Source organism: Mauremys reevesii, linkage group 3 (assembly GCF_016161935.1).
Source record: "Mauremys reevesii isolate NIE-2019 linkage group 3, ASM1616193v1, whole genome shotgun sequence".
Classification (NCBI taxonomy): Eukaryota; Metazoa; Chordata; order Testudines; family Geoemydidae; genus Mauremys; species Mauremys reevesii.
In genome coordinates this window covers 162073751-162100441 of record NC_052625.1, presented here as the reverse complement: position 1 = coordinate 162100441, position 26691 = coordinate 162073751, and the positions used below count along the sequence as shown (strand labels likewise).

The 26691-nt window shown below is 53.3% G+C and overlaps 1 long non-coding RNA gene across 3 annotated transcripts in view; it reads right to left on the bottom strand.

The window, feature by feature from the left end:
* Positions 1–26691, bottom strand: part of LOC120401563 — an 89860-nt gene that overhangs the window by 12205 nt on the left and 50964 nt on the right. Inside the window, exon 2 of one of the 3 annotated variants that reach the window (XR_005596546.1) lies at positions 872–953. The exons of 1 other annotated variant lie outside the window; for it this stretch is intronic. This is a non-coding gene — a long non-coding RNA (uncharacterized LOC120401563). Of the gene's footprint in view, positions 1–131; positions 284–871; positions 954–26691 lie in introns of those variants that run through there. One more of the 3 variants, XR_005596547.1, reaches the window with a different exon arrangement.

The following is a 26691-nucleotide window of genomic DNA, read 5'->3' as shown; positions in this document are numbered from 1 at the left end:
GTGGAAGTTGGCCCCATTGTCCTGGAGTGTATATGGGGCCCTTTGATTTCAGTGGAAGTTTTACCTGAGAAAGGACTGCAGGATTGGATACACAGAACAACCTGAACATGCCCCAGTGTGGTTATACTCACATAGGAAGCAGGAAACAATAAGAGGGGTCCTTCACAGTGTTTCCACTAGGTTCTTCGGAGGAGAGAAATGGGGTTTCCTTACCCAGGGAGAAAATCAAAGTCCAGCTCTTGCCCCATTCCCTGAGGGTGCAGCCATACTGCCATGTACTCCCCTCATGGTAGCTCCTGGGGGCAATTCTTAAAGAGAGGTCCCAACTGCTGAGATGTGAGACAGCATAAACATAATGCAGTTTTTAGCCCTATTCTGCCAGGCTTCCTACTACAGAAAATGAAATGGTATACATCCTCACATTCACCCCAAATTTGTGAGATCTGGCAATCCCATTGTAGCAGGGTGGTCACTCACTCCTGCCCTGAAGAGCTTGCAATCAGCTTTTAAAGAGAGCTGCAGCAGGGGTAAAAGCAGTCCTGGAGAGGGCTGCAGTTCTGAAAGCTGGGCTGATTGGGAAGCAGCCACAGCTGTATATGGTTTAATAAGGGCCCCGCTGGCCCTTATAAGAGGGCAGTGGGCCAGAAGTCCACACAGTCTCTATCTGCCTTCAAAGAGAGAGAGAGGGGCCTGGCTGCTGAGAAACTCAGGGAGCCTAGAGTGAGGCAGGGCTAGGGAAAGGCGAGAGGGGCTGGCAACAGGGCCGTATTTAGCAAGTGCGGGGCCCGATTCGAACAGTTTCAAAGGGGCCCCAGCAGGGATGATTGAAGAAAAAAAAACAAGTAAAAAAACACATGGGGCTTGTACTCACTGGGCGGCACTCCTAGTCTTTGAAGGCGGGTCCTTCACTCACTCTGGGTCTTCGACGACACTGAAGGACCTCCGATAAAGTGCTGCCGAAGACATGGAGCGCGTGAAGGATGCACCACCAAAGTGCTGCCGAAGACCCGGAGCGCCACCGGGTGAGTAAAAACTAAAAAGGAGCCTCTAGAAAGAGAAGGGATTCTTGGCCAATTGCTCCCCCAGGCGGCCCTGACCCTAACCCTAGCTCCAAATGCCCTACCCATAGGAACCCTAACCCTAGCTCCGATTGACCTACCCTTAGGAACGCTAACACTAGGGCGGGAAGCCATACCCATAGGAACCCTAACCCTAGTTCCAAATGCCCTACACATAGGAACCCTAACCATAGTTCAACGTGCCCTACCCTTAGGAACCCTAACCCTAGGGTGGGAAGCCCTACCCATAGGAACCCTAGACATAGCTCAGAGAGCCTTACCTATAGGAACCCTAACCGTAGCTTCAAGTACCCTACCCTTAGGAATACTAACCCTAGGGCGGGAAGACCTACCCATAGGAACCCTAACCCTAGGGTGGGAAGCCCTACCCATAGGAACCCTAACTCTAGCTCCATGTGCCCTACCCATAGGAACCCTAAACCTAGGGTGGGAAGTCCAATCCATAGGAAACCTAACCCTAGCTCCAAGAGCAGTATCCATAGGAACCCTAACCCTAGCTCCAAGAGCTCTACCCATAGGAAAACTAACCCTAGGGCGGGAAGCACTACACATAGGAACCCTAACCTAGGGCGGGAAGCCCTACCCATAGGAACCCTAACCCTAGCTCCAAGAGCTCTACCCATAAGAACCCTAACCCTAGCTTCAAGAGACCTACCCATAGGAACCCAAACCCTAGGGCAGGAAGCCCTACCCATAGGAACCCTAACCATAGCTCCAAGTGCCCTACCCATAGGAACCCTAACCCTAGGGCGGGGAGCCCTACCCATAGGAACCCTAACCCTAGCTCCAAGTACTCTACTCATAAGAAGCCTAACCCTAGGGCGGGAAGCCCTACCCATAGGAACCCTAAACCTAGCTCCAAGTTCTCTACCCATAGGAACCCTAAACCTAGGGAGGGAAGCCCTACCCATAGGAAGCTTAACTCTAGCTCCAAGTACTCTACCCATAGGAACCCTAACCCTAGGGCGGGAAGCACTACACATAGGAACCCTAACCTAGGGCGGGAAGCCCTACCCATAGGAACCCTAACCCTAGCTCCAAGAGCTCTACCCATAAGAACCCTAACCCTAGCTTCAAGAGACCTACCCATAGGAACCCTAACCCTAGGGCGGGAAACCCTACCCATAGGAACCCAAACCCTAGAGCGGGAAGCCCTACCCATAGGAACCCTAACCCTAGCTCCAATAGCCCTACCCATAAGAACCCTAATCCCAGCTCCGAGAGCCCTACCCATAGGAACCCTAACCCTAGGTCGGGAAGCCCTACCCATAGGAACCCTAAACCTAGGGTGGTAAGCCCTACCCATAGGAACCCTAACCATAGCTCCAAGTGCCCTACCCATAGGAACCCTAACCCTAGGGCGGGGAGCCCTACCCATAGGAACCCTAACCATAGCTCCAAGAGCCCTACCCATAGGAACCCTAACCCTAGGGCGGGAAACCCTACCCATAGGAACCCTAAACGTAGGGTGGGAAGCCCTACCCATAGGAACCCTAACCATAGCTCCAAGTGCCCTACCCATAGGAACCCTAACCCTAGCTCCAAGTCCTCTACCCATAGGAACCCTAACCCTAGGGCGGGAAGCCCTACCCATAGGAACCCTAACCCTAGCTCCAAGTACTCTACCCATAGTAACCCTAACCCTAGGTCGGGAAGCCCTACCCATAGGAACCCTAACCCTAGCTCCAAGTACTCTACTCATAAGAAGCCTAACCCTAGGGTGGGAAGCCCTACCCATAGGAACCCTAACCCTAGCTCCAAGTGCCCTACCCATAGGAATCCTAACCCTAGCTCAAAGTGCGCTACCCATAGGAACCCTAAACCCAGCTCCAAATGCCCTACCCATAGGAACGCTAACCCTAGCTCCAAGTACTCTATCCATAGGAAGCCTAACCCTAGGGCGGTAAGCCCTACCCAAAGGAACCCTAAACCTAGGGCGGGAAGCCCTACCCTAGAAACCCTTACCCTAGCTCCAAGTGCGCTGCCCATAGGAACCCTAACCCTAGCTCCAAGTGTCCTACCCATAGGAACACTAACCCTCGCTCCACGTACTCTACCCATAGGAACCCTAAACCTAGGGCGGGAAGCCCTACCCATAGGAACCCTAACCCGAGCTCCAAGTGCGCTGCCCATAGGAACCCTAACCATAGCTCCAAGTGCCCTACCCATAGGAACCCTAACCCTAGGGCGGGAAGCCCTACCCATAGGAACCCTAACCATAGCTCCAAGAGCCCTACCCATAGGAACCCTAACCCTAGGGCGGGAAACCCTACCCATAGGAACCCTAAACGTAGGGTGGGAAGCCCTACCCATAGGAACCCTAACCATAGCTCCAAGTGCCCTACCCATAGGAACCCTAACCCTAGCTCCAAGTACTCTACCCATAGTAACCCTAACCCTAGGGCGGGAAGCCCTACCCATAGGAACCCTAACCCTAGCTCCAAGTACTCTACCCATAGTAACCCTAACCCTAGGGCGGGAAGCCCTACCCATAGGAACCCTAACCCTAGCTCCAAGTACTCTACTCATAAGAAGCCTAACCCTAGGGTGGGAAGCCCTACCCATAGGAACCCTAACCCTAGCTCCAAGTGCCCTACCCATAGGAATCCTAACCCTAGCTCAAAGTGCGCTACCCATAGGAACCCTAAACCCAGCTCCAAATGCCCTACCCATAGGAACGCTAACCCTAGCTCCAAGTACTCTATCCATAGGAAGCCTAACCCTAGGGCGGTAAGCCCTAACCCTAGGGCGGGAAGCCCTACCCTAGAAACCCTTACCCTAGCTCCAAGTGCGCTGCCCATAGGAACCCTAACCCTAGCTCCAAGTGTCCTACCCATAGGAACACTAACCCTCGCTCCACGTACTCTACCCATAGGAACCCTAAACCTAGGGCGGGAAGCCCTACCCATAGGAACCCTAACCCGAGCTCCAAGTGCGCTGCCCATAGGAACCCTAACCCTAGCTCCAAGTGTCCTACCCATAGGAACACTAACCCTAGCTCCACGTACTCTACCCATAGGAACCCTAGGGTTAGGGTGGGAAGCCCTACCCAAAGGAACCTTAACCCTAGCTCCAAGTGTCCTACCCATAGGAACCCTAACCCTAGCTCCCAGTGCCCTACCCACAGGAACCCTAACTCTAGCTCTAAGTACTGTACCCATAGGAATACTAACCCTAGGGCAGGAAGCCCTACCCATAGGAACCCTAACCCTAGGGCGGGAAGCCCTACCCATAGGAACCCTAACCTTACCTCCAAGAGCTAATGCCTGACAACCAGCAAGGGGCTGCAGGGGTGAATCCCACAACTTTACACCCATAGATACCTATTAGACATCTATTGTTAATCCAATCCTTTGCATCTATGCTTAATTGCACCCCCATTTTTGTGAGGGGGAAAAATGGTAGGCACAAAACTGGAGGATAGTATATAAGCATCTGGCTCTGAAAAGCTAAATGAATGAAAAGAAGCCTAACCCTAGGGCGGGAAGCCCTACCCATAGGAACCCTAAACCTAGCTCAAAGTTCTCTACCCATAGGAACCCTAAAACTAGGGCGGGAAGCCCTACCCATAGGAACCCTAACCCTAGCTCCAAGTACTCTACTCATAAGAAGCCTAACCCTAGGGCGGGAAGCCCTACCCATAGGAACCCTAACCTTTGGTACAAATGTCTTACCCATAGGAAGCTTAACTCTAGCTCCAAGTACTCTACCCATAGGAACCCTAACCCTAGGGCGGGAAGCACTACACATAGGAACCCTAACCTAGGGCGGGAAGCCCTACCCATAGGAACCCTAACTCTAGCTCCATGTGCCCTACCCATAGGAACCCTAAACCTAGGGTGGGAAGTCCAATCCATAGGAAACCTAACCCTAGCTCCAAGACCAGTATCCATAGGAACCCTAACCCTAGCTCCAAGAGTTCTACCCATAGGAACCCTAACCCTAGGGCGGGAAGCACTACACATAGGAACCCTAACCCTAGCTCCAAGAGCTCTACCCATAAGAACCCTAACCCTTGCTTCAAGAGACCTACCCATAGGAACCCAAACCCTAGGGCAGGAAGCCCTACCCATAGGAACCCTAACCCTAGGGCGGGAAACCCTACCCATAGGAAACCTAAACGTAGGGAGGGACGCCGTACCCATAGGAACCCTAACCCTAGATCCAAGTACTCTAACCATAGGAACCCTAACCCGAGCTCCAAGTACTCTACTCATAAGAAGCCTAACCCTAGGGCGGGAAGCCCTACCCATAGGAACCCTAAACCTAGCTCCAAGTTCTCTACCCATAGGAACCCTAAACCTAGGGCGGGAAGCCCTACCCATAGGAACCCTAACCCTAGCTCAAAGTGCGCTACCCATAGGAACCCTAAACCCAGCTCCAAATGCCCTACCCATAGGAACGCTAACCCTAGCTCCAAGTACCCCACCCTTGGAATACTAACCCTAGGGCGGGAAGACCTACCCATAGGAACCCTAACCCTAGGGCGGGAAGCCCTACCCAAAGGAACCCTAAACCTAGGGCGGAAAGCCATACCCTAGAAACCTTTACCCTAGCTCTAAGTGCGCTGCCCATAGGAACCCTAACCCTAGCTCCAAGTGTCCTACCCATAGGAACACTAACCCTCGCTCCACGTACTCTACCCATAGGAACCCTAAACCTAGGGCGGGAAGCCCTACACATAGGAACCCTAACCCGAGCTCCAAGTGCGCTGCCCATAGGAACCCTAACCCTAGCTCCAAGTGTCCTACCCATAGGAACACTAACCCTTGCTCCACGTCCTCTACCCATAGGAACCCTAGGGTTAGGGTGGGAAGCCCTACCCAAAGGAACCTTAACCCTAGCTCCAAGTGTCCTACCCATAGGAACCCTAACCCTAGCTCCCAGTGCCCTACCCACAGGAACCCTAACTCTAGCTCTAAGTACTGTACCCATAGGAATACTAACCCTAGGCCAGGAAGCCCTACACATAGGAACCCTAACCCTAGGGCGGGAAGCCCTACCCATAGGAACCCTAACCTTAGCTCCAAGAGTCCTACCCATTGGAACCCTAAACCTAGCTCCAATAGCCATACACATAGGAACCCTAACCCTAGTACAAGTGCCCTACCCACAGGAACCCTAACTCTAGCTCTAAGTACTGTACCCATAGGAATACTAACCCTAGGGCAGAAAGCCCTACACATAGGAACCCTAACCCTAGCGCGGGAAACCCTACACATAGGAACCCTAAACCTAGGTCCCAGTACTTTACCCATAGGAACCCTAACCCTAGCTCCAAGTACTCTACACATAGAAACCCTAAGCCTAGGGCGGGAAGCCCTACCCATAGGAAACCTAACCCTAGCTCCAAGTACTCTACCCATAGGAAACCTAACCCTAGGGTGGAAAGCGCTACCCATAGGAACCCCAACCCTAGCTCCGAGTGCTCTACCCATAGGAATCCTAAGCCTAGCTACAAGTACTCTACCCATAGGAACCCTAACCCTAGGGCGGGAAGCCCTACCCATAGGAACCCTGACACTAACTCCAACTGCCCTACCCATAGGAACCCTAACCCTAGCTCCAAGTACTCTACCCATAGAAACCCTAACCCTAGGGCAGGAAGCCCTACCCATAGGAACCCTAACCCTAGCTCCAAGTACTCTACCAATAGGAACCCTAACCCTAGGGAGGGAAGCAATACCCATAGGAACTCTAACCCTATCTCCAAGAGCCCTACCCGTAGGAACCCTAACCCTAGCTCCAAGTACTCTACTCTAAAGAAGCCTAACCCTAGGGCGGGAAGCCCTACCCATAGGAACGCTAACCTTTGGTACAAATGTCTTACCCATAGGAAGCTTAACTCTAGCTCCAAGTACACTACCCATAGGAACCCTAACCCTAGGGCGGGAAGCACTAAACATAGGAACCCTAACCTAGGGCGGGAAGCCCTACCCATAGGAACCCTAACCCTAGCTCCAAGAGCTTTACCCATAAGAACCCTAACCCTAGCTTCAAGAGACCTACCCATAGGAACCCTAACCCTAGGGCAGGAAACCCTACCCATAGGAACCCAAACCCTAGGACGGGAAGCCCTACCCATAGGAACCCTAACCCTAGCTCCAAGAGCCCTACCCATAAGAACCCTAATCCTAGCTCCAAGAGCCCTACCCATAGGAACCCTAACCCTAGGGCGGTACCCTACCCATAGGAACCCTAAACGTAGGGTGGGAAGCCCTACCCATAGGAACCCTAACAATAGCTCCAAGTGCCCTACCCATAGGAACCCTAACCCTAGGACGGGAGCCCTACCCATAGGAACCTAACCCTAGCTCCAAGCCCTTCCCATAAGCACACTAATCCTAGCTCCAAGAGCCCTACCCATAGGAACCCTAACCCTAGGGCGGGAAACCCTACCCATAGGAACCCTAAATGTAGGGTGGGAAGCCCTACCCATAGGAACCCTAACCATAGCTCCAAGTGCCCTACCCATGGGAACCCTAACCCTAGGGCGAGGAGCCCTACCCATAGGAACCCTAACCCTAGCTCCAAGAGCCCTACCCATAAGAACACTAATCCTAGCTCCAAGAGCCCTACCCATAGGAACCCTAACCCTAGGCGGAAACCTACCCATAGGAACCCTAAACGTAGGGTGGGAAGCCCTACCCATAGGAACCCTAACCATAGCTCCAAGTGCACTACCCATAAGAACCCTAACCCTAGGGCGAGGAGCCCTACCCATAGGAACCCTAACCCTAGGACGGGAAGCCCTACCCATAGGAACCCTAACCCTAGCTCCAAGAGCCCTACCCATAAGAACCCTAATCCTAGCTCCAAGAGCCCTACCCATAGGAACCCTAACCCTAGGGCGGGAAAGCATACCCATAGGAACCCTAAACCTAGGGTGGGAAGCCCTACCCATAGGAACCCTAACCCTAGCTCCAATAGCCCTACCCATAAGAACCCTAATCCCAGCTCCAAGAGCCCTACCCATAGGAACCCGAACCCTACGGCGGGAAACCCTACCCATAGGAACCCTAAACGTAGGGTGGGAAGCCCTACCCATAGGAATCCTAACCATAGCTCCAAGTGACCTACCCATAGGAACCCTAACCCTAGATCGGGGAGCCCTACCCATAGGAACCTTAACCCTCTCTCCAAGAGGCCAACCCATAAGAAGCCAAATCCTAGCTGAAAGAGCCCTACCCATAGGAACCCTAACCCTAGGGCTCCAAACCCTACCCATAGGAACGCTAAACGTGGGATGGGAAGCCCTACCCATAGGAACGCTAACCCTAGCTCCAAGTACTCTATCCATAGGAACCCTAACCCTAGGGCGGGGAGCCCTACCCATAGGAACCCTAACCCTAGCTCCAAGTACTCTACCCATAGTAACCCTAACCCTAGGGCTGGAAGCCCTACCCATAGGAACCCTAACCCTAGCTCCAAGTACTCTACCCATAGTAACCCTAACCCTAGGTCGGGAAGCCCTACCCATAGGAACCCTAACCCTCGCTCCACGTACTCTACCCATAGGAACCCTAAACCTAGGGCGGGAAGCCCTACACATAGGAACCCTAACCCGAGCTCCAAGTGCGCTGCCCATAGGAACCCTAACCCTAGCTCCAAGTGTCCTACCCATAGGAACACTAACCCTAGCTCCACGTACTCTACCCATAGGAACCCTAGGGTTAGGGTGGGAAGCCCTACCCAAAGGAACCTTAACCCTAGCTCCAAGTGTCCTACCCATAGGAACCCTAACCCTAGCTCCCAGTGCCCTACCCACAGGAACCCTAACTCTAGCTCTAAGTACTGTACCCATAGGAATACTAACCCTAGGCCAGGAAGCCCTACACATAGGAACCCTAACCCTAGGGAGGGAAGCAATACCCATAGGAACTCTAACCCTATCTCCAAGAGCCCTACCCGTAGGAACCCTAACCCTAGCTCCAAGAGCCATACCCATAGGAACCCTAACCCTAGTACAAGTGCCCTACCCACAGGAACCCTAACCCTAGCTCTAAGTACTGTACCCATAGGAATACTAACCCTAGGGCAGAAAGCCCTACACATAGGAACCCTAACCCTAGCGCGGGAAACCCTACACATAGGAACCCTAAACCTAGGTCCCAGTACTTTACCCATAGGAACCCTAACCCTAGCTCCAAGTACTCTACACATAGAAACCCTAAGCCTAGGGCGGGAAGCCCTACCCATAGGAACCCTAACCCTAGCTCCAAGTACTCTACCCATAGGAAACCTAACCCTAGGGCGGAAAGCGCTACCCATAGGAACCCCAACCCTAGCTCCGAGTGCTCTACCCATAGGAATCCTAAGCCTAGCTCCAAGTACTCTACCCATAGGAACCCTAACCCTAGGGCGGGAAGCCCTACCCATAGGAACCCTGACACTAACTCCAACTGCCCTACCCATAGGAACCCTAACCCTAGCTCCAAGTACTCTACCCATAGAAACCCTAACCCTAGGGCGGGAAGCCCTACCCATAGGAACCCTAACCCTAGCTCCAAGTACTCTACCCATAGGAACCCTAACCCTAGGGAGGGAAGCAATACCCATAGGAACTCTAACCCTATCTCCAAGAGCCCTACCCGTAGGAACCCTAACCCTAGCTCCAAGTACTCTACTCATAAGAAGCCTAACCCTAGGGCGGGAAGCCCTACCCATAGGAACGCTAACCTTTGGTACAAATGTCTTACCCATAGGAAGCTTAACTCTAGCTCCAAGTACACTACCCATAGGAACCCTAACCCTAGGGCGGGAAGCACTAAACATAGGAACCCTAACCTAGGGCGGGAAGCCCTACCCATAGGAACCCTAACCCTAGCTCCAAGAGCGGTACCCATAAGAACCCTAACCCTAGCTACAAGAGACCTACCCATAGGAACCCTAACCCTAGGGCAGGAAACCCTACCCATAGGAACCCAAACCCTAGGACGGGAAGCCCTACCCATAGGAACCCTAACCCTAGCTCCAAGAGCCCTACCCATAAGAACCCTAATCCTAGCTCCAAGAGCCCTACCCATAGGAACCCTAACCCTAGGGCGGGAAACCCTACCCATAGGAACCCTAAACGTAGGGTGGGAAGCCCTACCCATAGGAACCCTAACAATAGCTCCAAGTACCCTACCCATGGGAACCCTAACCCTAGGACGGGGAGCCCTACCCATAGGAACCCTAACCCTAGCTCCAAAAGCCCTACCCATAAGAACACTAATCCTAGCTCCAAGAGCCCTACCCATAGGAACCCTAACCCCAGGGCGGAAAGTCCTACCCATAGGAACCCTAAATGTAGGGTGGGAAGCCCTACCCATAGGAACCCTAACCATAGCTCCAAGTGCCCTACCCATGGGAACCCTAACCCTAGGGCGAGAGCCCTACCCATAGGAACCCTAACCCTAGCTCCAAGAGCCCTACCCATAAGAACACTAATCCTAGCTCCAAGAGCCCTTCCAATAGGAACCCTAACACTAGGGCGGGAAACCCTAGCCATAGGAACCCTAAACGTAGGGTGGGAAGCCCTACCCATAGGAACCCTAACCATAGCTCCAAGTGCACTACCCATAAGAACCCTAACCCTAGGGCGAGGAGCCCTACCCATAGGAACCCTAACCCTAGGACGGGAAGCCCTACCCATAGGAACCCTAACCCTAGCTCCAAGAGCCCTACCCATAAGAACCCTAATCCTAGCTCCAAGAGCCCTACCCATAGGAACCCTAACCCTAGGGCGGGAAAGCATACCCATAGGAACCCTAAACATAGGGTGGGAAGCCCTACCCATAGGAACCCTAACCCTAGCTCCAATAGCCCTACCCATAAGAACCCTAATCCCAGCTCCAAGAGCCCTACCCATAGGAACCCGAACCCTACGGCGGGAAACCCTACCCATAGGAACCCTAAACGTAGGGTGGGAAGCCCTACCCATAGGAATCCTAACCATAGCTCCAAGTGACCTACCCATAGGAACCCTAACCCTAGATCGGGGAGCCCTACCCATAGGAACCTTAACCCTATCTCCAAGAGCCCTACCCATAAGAAGCCTAATCCTAGCTGCAAGAGCCCTACCCATAGGAACCCTAACCCTAGGGCGGGAAACCCTACCCATAGGAACGCTAAACGTAGGATGGGAAGCCCTACCCATAGGAACCCTAACCATAGCTACAAGTGCCCTACCCATAGGAACCCTAACCCTAGGGCGGGGAGCCCTACCCATAGGAACCCTAACCCTAGCTCCAAGTACTCTACCCATAGTAACCCTAACCCTAGGGCTGGAAGCCCTACCCATAGGAACCCTAACCCTAGCTCCAAGTACTCTACCCATAGTAACCCTAACCCTAGGTCGGGAAGCCCTACCCATAGGAACCCTAACCCTAGCTCCAAGTGCCCTACCCATAGGAACCCTAACCCTAGGGCGGGAAACCCTACCCATAGGAACCCAAACCCTAGAGCGGGAAGCCCTACCCATAGGAACCCTAACCCTAGCTCCAATAGCCCTACCCATAAGAACCCTAATCCCAGCTCCGAGAGCCCTACCCATAGGAACCCTAACCCTAGGGCGGGAAACCCTACCCATAGGAACCCTAAACGTAGGGTGGGAAGCCCTACCCATAGGAACCCTAACCATAGCTCCAAGTGCCCTACCCATAGGAACCCTAACCCTAGGGCGGGGAGCCCTACCCATAGGAACCCTAACCATAGCTCCAAGAGCCCTACCCATAGGAACCCTAACCGTAGGGCGGGAAACCCTACCCATAGGAACCCTAAACGTAGGGTGGGAAGCCCTACCCATAGGAACCCTAACCATAGCTCCAAGTGCCCTACCCATAGGAACCCTAACCCTAGCTCCAAGTACTCTACCCATAGTAACCCTAACCCTAGGGCGGGAAGCCCTACCCATAGGAACCCTAACCCTAGCTCCAAGTACTCTACCCATAGTAACCCTAACCCTAGGGCGGGAAGCCCTACCCATAGGAACCCTAACCCTAGCTCCAAGTACTCTACTCATAAGAAGCCTAACCCTAGGGTGGGAAGCCCTACCCATAGGAACCCTAACCCTAGCTCCAAGTGCCCTACCCATAGGAATCCTAACCCTAGCTCAAAGTGCGCTACCCATAGGAACCCTAAACCCAGCTCCAAATGCCCTACCCATAGGAACGCTAACCCTAGCTCCAAGTACTCTATCCATAGGAAGCCTAACCCTAGGGCGGTAAGCCCTACCCATAGGAACCCTAAACCTAGGGCGGGAAGCCCTACCCTAGAAACCCTTACCCTAGCTCCAAGTGTGCTGCCCATAGGAACCCTAACCCTAGCTCCAAGTGTCCTACCCATAGGAACACTAACCCTCGCTCCACGTACTCTACCCATAGGAACCCTAAACCTAGGGCGGGAAGCCCTACCCATAGGAACCCTAACCCGAGCTCCAAGTGCGCTGCCCATAGGAACCCTAACCATAGCTCCAAGTGCCCTACCCATAGGAACCCTAACCCTAGGGCGGGGAGCCCTACCCATAGGAACCCTAACCATAGCTCCAAGAGCCCTACCCATAGGAACCCTAACCCTAGGGCGGGAAACCCTACCCATAGGAACCCTAAACGTAGGGTGGGAAGCCCTACCCATAGGAACCCTAACCATAGCTCCAAGTGCCCTACCCATAGGAACCCTAACCCTAGCTCCAAGTACTCTACCCATAGTAACCCTAACCCTAGGGCGGGAAGCCCTACCCATAGGAACCCTAACCCTAGCTCCAAGTACTCTACCCATAGTAACCCTAACCCTAGGGCGGGAAGCCCTACCCATAGGAACCCTAACCCTAGCTCCAAGTACTCTACTCATAAGAAGCCTAACCCTAGGGTGGGAAGCCCTACCCATAGGAACCCTAACCCTAGCTCCAAGTGCCCTACCCATAGGAATCCTAACCCTAGCTCAAAGTGCGCTACCCATAGGAACCCTAAACCCAGCTCCAAATGCCCTACCCATAGGAACGCTAACCCTAGCTCCAAGTACTCTATCCATAGGAAGCCTAACCCTAGGGCGGTAAGACCTACCCATAGGAACCCTAAACCTAGGGCGGGAAGCCCTACCCTAGAAACCCTTACCCTAGCTCCAAGTGCGCTGCCCATAGGAACCCTAACCCTAGCTCCAAGTGTCCTACCCATAGGAACACTAACCCTCGCTCCACGTACTCTACCCATAGGAACCCTAAACCTAGGGCGGGAAGCCCTACCCATAGGAACCCTAACCCGAGCTCCAAGTGCGCTGCCCATAGGAACCCTAACCCTAGCTCCAAGTGTCCTACCCATAGGAACACTAACCCTAGCTCCACGTACTCTACCCATAGGAACCCTAGGGTTAGGGTGGGAAGCCCTACCCAAAGGAACCTTAACCCTAGCTCCAAGTGTCCTACCCATAGGAACCCTAACCCTAGCTCCCAGTGCCCTACCCACAGGAACCCTAACTCTAGCTCTAAGTACTGTACCCATAGGAATACTAACCCTAGGGCAGGAAGCCCTACCCATAGGAACCCTAACCCTAGGGCGGGAAGCCCTACCCATAGGAACCCTAACCTTACCTCCAAGAGCTAATGCCTGACAACCAGCAAGGTGCTGCAGGGGTGAGTCCCACAACTTTACACCCATAGATACCTATTAGACATCTATTGTTAATCCAATCCTTTGCATCTATGCTTAATTGCACCCCCATTTTTGTGAGGGGGAAAAATGGTAGGCACAAAACTGGAGGATAGTATATAAGCATCTGGCTCTGAAAAGCTAAATGAATGAAAAGAAGCCTAACCCTAGGGCGGGAAGCCCTACCCATAGGAACCCTAAACCTAGCTCCAAGTTCTCTACCCATAGGAACCCTAAACCTAGGGCGGGAAGCCCTACCCATAGGAACCCTAACCCTAGCTCCAAGTACTCTACTCATAAGAAGCCTAACCCTAGGGCGGGAAGCCCTACCCATAGGAACCCTAACCTTTGGTACAAATGTCTTACCCATAGGAAGCTTAACTCTAGCTCCAAGTACTCTACCCATAGGAACCCTAACCCTAGGGCGGGAAGCACTACACATAGGAACCCTAACCTAGGGCGGGAAGCCCTACCCATAGGAACCCTAACTCTAGCTCCATGTGCCCTACCCATAGGAACCCTAAACCTAGGGTGGGAAGTCCAATCCATAGGAAACCTAACCCTAGCTCCAAGAGCAGTATCCATAGGAACCCTAACCCTAGCTCCAAGAGCTCTACCCATAGGAACCCTAACCCTAGGGCGGGAAGCACTACACATAGGAACCCTAACCTAGGGCAGGAAGACCTACCCATAGGAACCCTAACCCTAGCTCCAAGAGCTCTACCCATAAGAACCCTAACCCTTGCTTCAAGAGACCTACCCATAGGAACCCTAACCCTAGGGCGGAAAACCCTACCCATAGGAAACCTAAACGTAGGGAGGGACGCCGTACCCATAGGAACCCTAACCCTAGATCCAAGTACTCTAACCATAGGAACCCTAACCCGAGCTCCAAGTACTCTACTCATACGAAGCCTAACCCTAGGGCGGGAAGCCCTACCCATAGGAACCCTAAACCTAGCTCCAAGTTCTCTACCCATAGGAACCCTAAACCTAGGGCGGGAAGCCCTACCCATAGGAACCCTAACCCTAGCTCAAAGTGCGCTACCCATAGGAACCCTAAACCCAGCTCCAAATGCCCTACCCATAGGAACGCTAACCCTAGCTCCAAGTACCCCACCCTTGGAATACTAACCCTAGGGCGGGAAGACCTACCCATAGGAACCCTAACCCTAGGGCGGGAAGCCCTACCCAAAGGAACCCTAAACCTAGGGCGGAAAGCCATACCCTAGAAACCTTTACCCTAGCTCTAAGTGCGCTGCCCATAGGAACCCTAACCCTAGCTCCAAGTGTCCTACCCATAGGAACACTAACCCTCGCTCCACGTACTCTACCCATAGGAACCCTAAACCTAGGGCGGGAAGCCCTACACATAGGAACCCTAACCCGAGCTCCAAGTGCGCTGCCCATAGGAACCCTAACCCTAGCTCCAAGTGTCCTACCCATAGGAACACTAACCCTTGCTCCACGTCCTCTACCCATAGGAACCCTAGGGTTAGGGTGGGAAGCCCTACCCAAAGGAACCTTAACCCTAGCTCCAAGTGTCCTACCCATAGGAACCCTAACCCTAGCTCCCAGTGCCCTACCCACAGGAACCCTAACTCTAGCTCTAAGTACTGTACCCATAGGAATACTAACCCTAGGGCAGGAAGCCCTACACATAGGAACCCTAACCCTAGGGCGGGAAGCCCTACCCATAGGAACCCTAATCTTAGCTCCAAGAGTCCTACCCATTGGAACCCTAAACCTAGCTCCAAGAGCCATACCCATAGGAACCCTAACCTAGTACAAGTGCCCTACCCACAGGAACCCTAACTCTAGCTCCAAGTACTGTACCCATAGGAACACTAACCCTAGGCAGAAAGCCCTACACATAGGAACCCTAACCCTAGCGCGGGAAGCCCTACACATAGGAACCTTAACCCTAGGTCCCAGTACTTTACCCATAGGAACCCTAACCCTAGCTCCGAGTACTCTACCCATAGAAACCCTAACCCTAGGGCGGGAAGCCCTACCCATAGGAACCCTAACCCTAGCTCCAAGTACTCTACCCATAGGAAACCTAACCCTAGGGCGGAAAGCGCTACCAATAGGAACCCCAACCCTAGCTCCGAGTGCTCTACCCATAGGAATCCTAAGCCTAGCTCCAAGTACTCTACCCATAGGAACCCTAACCCTAGGGCGGGAAGCCCTACCCATAGGAACCCTGACACTAACTCCAACTGCCCTACCCATAGGAACCCTAACCCTAGCTCCAAGTACTCTACCCATAGAAACCCTAACCCTAGGGCGGGAAGCCCTACCCATAGGAACCCTAACCCTAGCTCCAAGTACTCTACCCATAGGAACCCTAACCCTAGGGGTGGAAGCAACACCCATAGGAACTCTAACCCTTTCTCCAAGAGCCCTACCCGTAGGAACCCTAACCCTAGCTCCAAGTACTCTACTCATAAGAAGCCTAACCCTAGGGCGGGAAGCCCTACCCATAGGAACGCTAACCTTTGGTACAAATGTCTTACCCATAGGAAGCTAACCCTAGCTCCAAGTACTCTACTCATAAGAAGCCTAACCCTAGGGCGGGAAGCCCTACCCATAGGAACCCTAACCTAGGGCGGGAAGCCCTACCCATAGGAACCCTAACCCTAGCTCGAAGAGCTATACCCATAAGAACCCTAACCCTAGCTTCAAGAGACCTACCCATAGGAACCCTAACCCTAGGGCAGGAAACCCTACCCATAGGAACCCAAACCCTAGGACGGGAAGCCCTACCCATAGGAACCCTAACCCTAGCTCCAAGAGCCCTACCCATAAGAACCCTAATCCTAGCTCCAAGAGCCCTACCCATAGGAACCCTAACCCTAGGGCGGGAAACCCTACCCATAGGAACCCTAAACGTAGGGTGGGAAGCCCTACCCATAGGAACCCTAACCATAGCTCCAAGTGCCCTACCCATGGGAACCCTAACCCTAGGGCGAGGAGCCCTACCCATAGGAACCCTAACCCTAGCTCCAAGAGCCCTACCCATAAGAACACTAATCCTAGCTCCAAGAGCCCTTCCAATAGGAACCCTAACACTAGGGCGGGAAACCCTAGCCATAGGAACCCTAAACGTAGGGTGGGAAGCCCTACCCATAGGAACCCTAACCATAGCTCCAAGTGCACTACCCATAAGAACCCTAACCCTAGGGCGAGGAGCCCTACCCATAGGAACCCTAACCCTAGGACGGGAAGCCCTACCCACAGGAACCCTAACCCTAGCTCCAAGAGCCCTACCCATAAGAACCCTAATCCTAGCTCCAAGAGCCCTACCCATAGGAACCCTAACCCTAGGGCGGGAAAGCATACCCATAGGAACCCTAAACATAGGGTGGGAAGCCCTACCCATAGGAACCCTAACCCTAGCTCCAATAGCCCTACCCATAAGAACCCTAATCCCAGCTCCAAGAGCCCTACCCATAGGAACCCGAACCCTACGGCGGGAAACCCTACCCATAGGAACCCTAAACGTAGGGTGGGAAGCCCTACCCATAGGAATCCTAACCATAGCTCCAAGTGACCTACCCATAGGAACCCTAACCCTAGATCGGGGAGCCCTACCCATAGGAACCTTAACCCTATCTCCAAGAGCCCTACCCATAAGAAGCCTAATCCTAGCTGCAAGAGCCCTACCCATAGGAACCCTAACCCTAGGGCGGGAAACCCTACCCATAGGAACGCTAAACGTAGGATGGGAAGCCCTACCCATAGGAACCCTAACCATAGCTACAAGTGCCCTACCCATAGGAACCCTAACCCTAGGGCGGGGAGCCCTACCCATAGGAACCCTAACCCTAGCTCCAAGTACTCTACCCATAGTAACCCTAACCCTAGGGCTGGAAGCCCTACCCATAGGAACCCTAACCCTAGCTCCAAGTACTCTACCCATAGTAACCCTAACCCTAGGTCGGGAAGCCCTACCCATAGGAACCCTAACCCTAGCTCCAAGTGCCCTACCCATAGGAACCCTAACCCTAGGGCGGGGAGCCCTACCCATAGGAACCCTAACCCTACCTCCAAGAGCCCTACCCATAAGAACCCTAATCCTAGCTCCAAGAGCCCTACCCATAGGAACCCTAACCCTAGGGCGGGAAACCCTACCCATAGGAACCCTAAACGTAGGGTGGGAAGCCCTACCCATAGGAACCCTAACCATAGCTCCAAGTGCCCTACCCAGAGGAACCCTAACCCTAGGGCGGGGAGCCGTACCCTTAGGAACCCTAACCCTAGCTCCAAGTACTCTACCCATAGTAACCCTAACCCTAGGGCGGGAAGCCCTACCCATAGAACCCTAACCCTAGCTCCAAGTACTCTACCCATAGTAACCCTAACCCTAGGTTGGGAAGCCCTACCCATAGGAACCCTAACCCTAGCTCCAAGTACTCTACTCATAAGAAGCCTAACCCTAGGGCGGGAAGCCCTACCCATAGGAACCCGAAACCTAGCTCCAAGTTCTCTACCCATAGGAACCCTAAACCTAGGGCGGGAAGCCCTACCCATAGGAACCCTAACCCTAGCTCCAAGTGCCCTACCCATAGAAACCCTTACCCTAGCTCCAAGTGCGCTGCCCATAGGAACCCTAACCCTAGCTCCAAGTGTCCTACCCATAGGAACACTAACCCTCGCTCCATGTACTCTACCCATAGGAACCCTAAACCTAGGGCGGGAAGCCCTACCCATAGGAACCCTAACCCGAGCTCCAAGTGCGCTGCCCATAGGAACCCTAACCCTAGCTCCAAGTGTCCTACCCATAGGAACACTAACCCTAGCTCCACGTACTCTACCCATAGGAACTCTAGGGTTAGGGTGGGAAGCCCTACCCAAAGGAACCTTAACCCTAGCTCCAAGTGTCCTACCCATAGGAACCCTAACCCTAGCTCCCAGTGCCCTACCCACAGGAACCCTAACTCTAGCTCTAAGTACTGTACCCATAGGAATACTAACCCTAGGGCAGGAAGCCCTACCCATAGGAACCCTAACCCTAGGGCGGGAAGCCCTACCCATAGGAACCCTAACCTTAGCTCCAAGAGTCCTACCCATTGGAACCCTAAACCTAGCTCCAAGAGCCATACCCATAGGAACCCTAACCCTAGTACAAGTGCCCTACCCACAGGAACCCTAACCCTAGCTCCTAGAGACCTACCCATAGGAACCCTAACTCTAGCTCCATGTGCCCTACCCATAGGAACCCTAAACCTAGGGTGGGAAGTCCAATCCATAGGAAATCTAACCCTAGCTCCAAGAGCAGTATCCATAGGAACCCTAACCCTAGCTCCAAGAACTCTACCCATAGGAACCCTAACCCTAGGGCGGGAAGCACTACACATAGGAACCCTAACCTAGGGTGGGAAGCCCTACCCATAGGAACCCTAACCCTAGCTCCAAGAGCTCTACCCATAAGAACCCTAACCCTAGCTTCAAGAGACCTACCCATAGGAACCCAAACCCTAGGGCAGGAAGCCCTACCCATAGGAAACCTAACCATAGCTCCAAGTGCCCTACCCATAGGAACCCTAACCCTAGGGCGAGGAGCCCTACCCATAGGAACCCTAACCCTAGATCCAAGTACTCTACTCATAAGAAGCCTAACCCTAGGGCGGGAAGCCCTACCCATAGGAACCCTAAACCTAGCTCCAAGTTCTCTACCCATAGGAACCCTAAACCTAGGGCGGGAAGCCCTACCCATAGGAAGCTTAACTCTAGCTCCAAGTACTCTACCCATAGGAACCCTAACCCTAGGGCGGGAAGCACTACACATAGGAACCCTAACCTAGGGCGGGAAGCCCTACCCATAGGAACCCTAACCCTAGCTCCAAGAGCTCTACCCATAAGAACCCTAACCCTAGCTTCAAGAGACCTACCCATAGGAACCCTAACCCTAGGGCGGGAAACCCTACCCATAGGAACCCAAACCCTAGAGCGGGAAGCCCTACCCATAGGAACCCTAACCCTAGCTCCAATAGCCCTACCCATAAGAACCCTAATCCCAGCTCCGAGAGCCCTACCCATAGGAACCCTAACCCTAGGGCGGGAAACCCTACCCATAGGAACCCTAAACGTAGGGTGGGAAGCCCTACCCATAGGAACCCTAACCATAGCTCCAAGTGCCCTACCCATAGGAACCCTAACCCTAGGGCGGGGAGCCCTACCCATAGGAACCCTAACCCTAGCTCCAAGAGCCCTACCCATAGGAACCCTAACCCTAGGGCGGGAAACCCTACCCATAGGAACCCTAAACGTAGGGTGGGAAGCCCTACACATAGGAACCCAACCATAGCTCCAAGTGCCCTACCCATAGGAACCCTAACCCTAGCTCCAAGTACTCTACCCATTGTAACCCTAACCCTAGGGCGGGAAACCCTACCCATAGGAACCCTAACCCTAGCTCCAAGTACTCTACCCATAGTAACCCTAACCCTAGGGCGGGAAGCCCTACCCATAGGAACCCTAACCCTAGCTCCAAGTACTCTACTCATAAGAAGCCTAACCCTAGGGTGGGAAGCCCTACCCATAGGAACCCTAACCCTAGCTCCAAGTGCCCTACCCATAGGAATCCTAACCCTAGCTCAAAGTGCGCTACCCATAGGAACCCTAAACCCAGCTCCAAATGCCCTACCCATAGGAACGCTAACCCTAGCTCCAAGTACTCTATCCATAGGAAGCCAAACCTAGGGCGGTAAGCCCTACCCATAGGAACCCTAAACCTAGGGCGGGAAGCCCTACCCTAGAAACCCTTACCCTAGCTCCAAGTGCGCTGCCCATAGGAACCCTAACCCTAGCTCCAAGTGTCCTACCCATAGGAACACTAACCCTCGCTCCACGTACTCTACCCATAGGAACCCTAACCCTAGGGCGGGAAGCCCTACCCATAGGAATCCTAACCCTAGCTCCAAGTCCACTACCCATAGGAACCCTAACCATAGCTCCAAGAGCCCTACCCATAGGAACCCTAACCCTAGGGCGGGAGCCCTACCCATAGGAACCCTAACCATAGCTCCAAGAGCCCTACCCATATGAACCCTAACCAGAGGGCGTGAATACCTACCCATAGGTACCCTAAACGTAGGGTGTGATGGCCTTCCCATATGAACCCTAACCATAGCTCCAAGTGCCCTACCCATAGGAACCCTAAACCTAGCTCCAAGTTCTCTACCCATAGGAATCCAAACCCTAGGACGGGAAGCCCTACCCATAGGAACCCAAACCCTAGCTCCAAGAGCTCTACCCATAGGAACTCTAACCTAGGGCGGGAAGCCCTACCCATAGGAACCCTAACCCTATCTCCAAGAGCTCTACCCATAAGAACCCTAACCCTACGGTGGGAAGCCCTACCCATAGGAACCCTAACCCTAGCTCCAAGTGCCCTACCCATAGGAATCCTAACCCTAGCTCAAAGTGCGCTACCCATAGGAACCCTAAACCCAGCTCCAAATGCCCTACCCATAGGAACGCTAACCCTAGCTCCAAGTACTCTATCCATAGGAAGCCTAACCCTAGGGCGGTAAGCCCTACCCAAAGGAACCCTAAACCTAGGGCGGGAAGCCCTACCCTAGAAACCCTTACCCTAGCTCCAAGTGCGCTGCCCATAGGAACCCTAACCCTAGCTCCAAGTGTCCTACCCATAGGAACACTAACCCTCGCTCCACGTACTCTACCCATAGGAACCCTAAACCTAGGGCGGGAAGCCCTACCCATAGGAACCCTAACCCGAGCTCCAAGTGCGCTGCCCATAGGAACCCTAACCCTAGCTCCAAGTGTCCTACCCATAGGAACACTAACCCTAGCTCCACGTACTCTACCCATAGGAACCCTAGGGTTAGGGTGGGAAGCCCTACCCAAAGGAACCTTAACCCTAGCTCCAAGTGTCCTACCCATAGGAACCCTAACCCTAGCTCCCAGTGCCCTACCCACAGGAACCCTAACTCTAGCTCTAAGTACTGTACCCATAGGAATACTAACCCTAGGGCAGGAAGCCCTACCCATAGGAACCCTAACCCTAGGGCGGGAAGCCCTACCCATAGGAACCCTAACCTTACCTCCAAGAGCTAATGCCTGACAACCAGCAAGGTGCTGCAGGGGTGAGTCCCACAACTTTACACCCATAGATACCTATTAGACATCTATTGTTAATCCAATCCTTTGCATCTATGCTTAATTGCACCCCCATTTTTGTGAGGGGGAAAAATGGTAGGCACAAAACTGGAGGATAGTATATAAGCATCTGGCTCTGAAAAGCTAAATGAATGAAAAGAAGCCTAACCCTAGGGCGGGAAGCCCTACCCATAGGAACCCTAAACCTAGCTCCAAGTTCTCTACCCATAGGAACCCTAAACCTAGGGCGGGAAGCCCTACCCATAGGAACCCTAACCCTAGCTCCAAGTACTCTACTCATAAGAAGCCTAACCCTAGGGCGGGAAGCCCTACCCATAGGAACCCTAACCTTTGGTACAAATGTCTTACCCATAGGAAGCTTAACTCTAGCTCCAAGTACTCTACCCATAGGAACCCTAACCCTAGGGCGGGAAGCACTACACATAGGAACCCTAACACAGGGCGGGAAGCCCTACCCATAGGAACCCTAACTCCAAGTGCCCTACCCATAGGAACCCTAAACCTAGGGTGGGAAGGCCTATCCATAGGAACCCGAACCCGCGCTCCAAGACCAGTATCCATAGGAACCCTAACCCTAGCTCCAAGAGCTCTACCCATAGGAACCCTAACCCTAGGGCGGGAAGCACTACACATAGGAACCCTAACCTAGGGCAGGAAGCCCTACCCATAGGAACCCTAACCCTAGCTCCAAGAGCTCTACCCATAAGAACCCTAACCCTTGCTTCAAGAGACCTACCCATAGGAACCCAAACCCTAGGGCAGGAAGCCCTACCCATAGGAACCCTAACCCTAGGGCGGGAAACCCTACCCATAGGAAACCTAAACGTAGGGAGGGACGCCGTACCCATAGGAACCCTAACCCTAGATCCAAGTACTCTAACCATAGGAACCCTAACCCGAGCTCCAAGTTCTCTACCCATAGGAACCCTAAACCTAGCTCCAAGTTCTCTACCCATAGGAACCCTAACCCTAGGGCGGGAAGCCCTACCCATAGGAACCCTAAACCTAGCTCCAAGTTCTCTACCCATAGGAACCCTAAACCTAGGGCGGGAAGCCCTACCCATAGGAACCCTAACCCTAGCTCAAAGTGCGCTACCCATAGGAACCCTAAACCCAGCTCCAAATGCCCTACCCATAGGAACGCTAACCCTAGCTCCAAGTACCCCACCCTTGAAAAACTAACCCTAGGGCGGGAAGACCTACCCATAGGAACCCTAACCCTAGGGCGGGAAGCCCTACCCAAAGGAACCCTAAACCTAGGGCGGAAAGCCATACCCTAGAAACCTTTACCCTAGCTCTAAGTGCGCTGCCCATAGGAACCCTAACCCTAGCTCCAAGTGTCCTACCCATAGGAACACTAACCCTCGCTCCACGTACTCTACCCATAGGAACCCTAAACCTAGGGCGGGAAGCCCTACACATAGGAACCCTAACCCGAGCTCCAAGTGCGCTGCCCATAGGAACCCTAACCCTAGCTCCAAGTGTCCTACCCATAGGAACACTAACCCTTGCTCCACGTCCTCTACCCATAGGAACCCTAGGGTTAGGGTGGGAAGCCCTACCCAAAGGAACCTTAACCCTAGCTCCAAGTGTCCTACCCATAGGAACCCTAACCCTAGCTCCCAGTGCCCTACCCACAGGAACCCTAACTCTAGCTCTAAGTACTGTACCCATAGGAATACTAACCCTAGGCCAGGAAGCCCTACACATAGGAACCCTAACCCTAGGGCGGGAAGCCCTACCCATAGGAACCCTAACCTTAGCTCCAAGAGTCCTACCCATTGGAACCCTAAACCTAGCTCCAATAGCCATACACATAGGAACCCTAACCCTAGTACAAGTGCCCTACCCACAGGAACCCTAACTCTAGCTCTAAGTACTGTACCCATAGGAATACTAACCCTAGGGCAGAAAGCCCTACACATAGGAACCCTAACCCTAGCGCGGGAAACCCTACACATAGGAACCCTAACCCTAGGTCCCAGTACTTTACCCATAGGAACCCTAACCCTAGCTCCAAGTACTCTACACATAGAAACCCTAAGCCTAGGGCGGGAAGCCCTACCCATAGGAACCCTAACCCTAGCTCCAAGTACTCTACCCATAGGAAACCTAACCCTAGGGCGGAAAGCGCTACCCATAGGAACCCCAACCCTAGCTCCGAGTGCTCTACCCATAGGAATCCTAAGCCTAGCTCCAAGTACTCTACCCATAGGAACCCTAACCCTAGGGCGGGAAGCCCTACCCATAGGAACCCTGACACTAACTCCAACTGCCCTACCCATAGGAACCCTAACCCTAGCTCCAAGTACTCTACCCATAGAAACCCTAACCCTAGGGCGGGAAGCCCTACCCATAGGAACCCTAACCCTAGCTCCAAGTACTCTACCCATAGGAACCCTAACCCTAGGGAGGGAAGCAATACCCATAGGAACTCTAACCCTATCTCCAAGAGCCCTACCCGTAGGAACCCTAACCCTAGCTCCAAGTACTCTACTCATAAGAAGCCTAACCCTAGGGCGGGAAGCCCTACCCATAGGAACGCTAACCTTTGGTACAAATGTCTTACCCATAGGAAGCTTAACTCTAGCTCCAAGTACTCTACCCATAGGAACCCTAACCCTAGGGAGGGAAGCACTACACATAGGAACCCTAACCTAGGGCGGGAAGCCCTACCCATAGGAATCCTAACCCTAGCTCCAAGAGCTATACCCATAAGAACCCTAACCCTAGCTTCAAGAGACCTACCCATAGGAACCCTAACCCTAGGGCGGGAAACCCTACCCATAGGAACCCAAACCCTAGGACGGGAAGCCCTACCCATAGGAACCCTAACCCTAGCTCCAAGAGCCCTACCCATAAGAACCCTAATCCTAGCTCCAAGAGCCCTACCCATAGGAACCCTAACCCTAGGGCGGGAAACCCTACCCATAGGAACCCTAAACGTAGGGTGGGAAGCCCTACCCATAGGAACCCTAACAATAGCTCCAAGTACCCTACCCATGGGAACCCTAACCCTAGGACGGGGAGCCCTACCCATAGGAACCCTAACCCTAGCTCCAAAAGCCCTACCCATAAGAACACTAATCTTAGCTCCAAGAGCCCTACCCATAGGAACCCTAACCCTAGGGCGGGAAACCCTACCCATAGGAACCCTAAATGTAGGGTGGGAAGCCCTACCCATAGGAACCCTAACCATAGCTCCAAGTGCCCTACCCATGGGAACCCTAACCCTAGGGCGAGGAGCCCTACCCATAGGAACCCTAACCCTAGCTCCAAGAGCCCTACCCATAAGAACACTAATCCTAGCTCCAAGAGCCCTACCAATAGGAACCCTAACACTAGGGCGGGAAACCCTAGCCATAGGAACCCTAAACGTAGGGTGGGAAGCCCTACCCATAGGAACCCTAACCATAGCTCCAAGTGCACTACCCATAAGAACCCTAACCCTAGGGCGAGGAGCCCTACCCATAGGAACCCTAACCCTAGGACGGGAAGCCCTACCCATAGGAACCCTAACCCTAGCTCCAAGAGCCCTACCCATAAGAACCCTAATCCTAGCTCCAAGAGCCCTACCCATAGGAACCCTAACCCTAGGGCGGGAAAGCATACCCATAGGAACCCTAAACATAGGGTGGGAAGCCCTACCCATAGGAACCCTAACCCTAGCTCCAATAGCCCTACCCATAAGAACCCTAATCCCAGCTCCAAGAGCCCTACCCATAGGAACCCTAACCCTAGGGCGGGAAGCCCTACCCATAGGAACCCTAAACGTAGGGTGGGAAGCCCTACCCATAGGAAACCTAACCATAGCTCCAAGTGACCTACCCATAGGAACCCTAACCCTAGATCGGGGAGCCCTACCCATAGGAACCTTAACCCTATCTCCAAGAGCCCTACCCATAAGAAGCCTAATCCTAGCTGCAAGAGCCCTACCCATAGGAACCCTAACCCTAGGGCGGGAAACCCTACCCATAGGAACGCTAAACGTAGGATGGGAAGCCCTACCCATAGGAACCCTAACCATAGCTCCAAGTGCCCTACCCATAGGAACCCTAACCCTAGGGCGAGGAGCCCTACCCATAGGAACCCTAACCCTAGCTCCAAGTACTCTACCCATAGTAACCCTAACCCTAGGGCGGGAAGCCCTACCCATAGGAACCCTAACCCTAGCTCCAAGTACTCTACCCATAGTAACCCTAACCCTAGGTCGGGAAGCCCTACCCATAGGAACCCTAACCCTAGCTCCAAGTGCCCTACCCATAGGAACCCTAACCCTAGGGCGGGAAGCCCTACCCATAGGAACCCTAACCCTAGCTCCAAGAGCCCTACCCATAAGAACCCTAATCCTAGCTCCAAGAGCCCTACCCATAGGAACCCTAACCCTAGGGCGGGAAACCCTACCCATAGGAACCCTAAACGTAGGGTGGGAAGCCCTACCCATAGGAACCCTAACCATAGCTCCAAGTGCCCTACCCATAGGAACCCTAACCCTAGGGCGGGGAGCCCTACCCATAGGAACCCTAACCCTAGCTCCAAGTACTCTACCCATAGTAACCTAACCTAGGCGGGAAGCCCTACCCATAGAACCCTAACCCTAGCTCCAAGTACTCTACCCATAGTAACCCTAACCCTAGGTCGGGAAGCCCTACCCATAGGAACCCTAACCCTAGCTCCAAGTACTCTACTCATAAGAAGCCTAACCCTAGGGCGGGAAGCCCTACCCATAGGAACCCTAAACCTAGCTCCAAGTTCTCTACCCATAGGAACCCTAAACCTAGGGCGGGAAGCCCTACCCATAGGAACCCTAACCCTAGCTCCAAGTGCCCTACCCATAG